Source organism: Physeter macrocephalus, chromosome 6 (genome assembly GCF_002837175.3).
Source record: "Physeter macrocephalus isolate SW-GA chromosome 6, ASM283717v5, whole genome shotgun sequence".
NCBI classification, from domain to species: domain Eukaryota; kingdom Metazoa; phylum Chordata; class Mammalia; order Artiodactyla; family Physeteridae; genus Physeter; species Physeter macrocephalus.
This window is the reverse complement of record NC_041219.1, coordinates 77,599,441-77,600,396: the sequence shown is the minus strand read 5'-3', so window position 1 is coordinate 77,600,396 and position 956 is coordinate 77,599,441. Positions and strand designations below refer to the sequence as shown.

Genomic DNA, 956 nt, shown 5'->3' with positions numbered 1-956 from the left:
ATTATAGGTTATTACAAGATATTGAATATAGTTCCCTGTGCTTTACAGTAAATCCTTGTTGCTTATCTATTTTAGGTACAGTAGTTTGTATCTGTTAATCTTATACTTCTTAATTTATCCCTTCCCCACTCCCTTCCCCTTGTCAATCACAATTCTGTTCTCTATATCTGTGAGTCTGTTTCTGTTTAGTAGATGTGTTCATTTGTGTCATATTTTAGATTCCACATATAAGTGATACCATATGGTATTTGTCTTTCTCTTTCTGACTTACTTCACTTAGTATGATAATCTCTAGGTCAATCCATGTTGCTGAAAATGGCATTATTTAATTCTTTCTTTATGTCTGAGTAATATTCCATGGTATTATATATATGTGTGCATGTGTGTGTGTATGTATGTGTGTGTATATATATATATATATATTCCCTCACATTTATATGTACCACATTTTTATTCATTTAATGTGTCCATGGATATTTTGGTTGTTTCCCTGTCTTGGCTATTGTAAATAGTACTGCTATGAACATACGGGTGCATGTACCTTTTCCATTTAGAGTTTTGTCTGGGTATATGCTCAGGAACGGTATTGCTGGATCATATGGCAATTCTATTCTTAGGTTTGTTCTTTTTTTACCATCTTTATTGGAGTATAATTGCTTTACAATGCTGTGTTAATTTCTGATTTATAACAAAGTGAATCAGCTATATGTATACATATATCCCCATATCTCCTCCCTCTTCTGTCTCCCTCCCACCCTCCTTATCCCACCCCTCTAGGTGGTCACAAAGCACTGAGCTGATCTCTCTGTGCTACGTGGCTTCTTCCCACCAGCTATCTATTTTACATTTAAAAATGTGGAATGCTTCACGAATTTGCGTGTCATCCTTGCACAGGGGCCACACTAATCTTCTCTGTATCGTTGCAATTTTAGTACGTGTGCTGCAGAAGCGTGCAC

General features: G+C 35.9%; 1 non-coding gene across 1 annotated transcript; it reads right to left on the bottom strand.

The window, feature by feature from the left end:
* Positions 1 to 849: 849 nt before the first annotated feature.
* LOC112066369 (U6 spliceosomal RNA) lies at positions 850 to 956 on the bottom strand. The gene has a single exon (XR_002892590.1). It is a non-coding gene; the product is annotated as a U6 spliceosomal RNA (small nuclear RNA).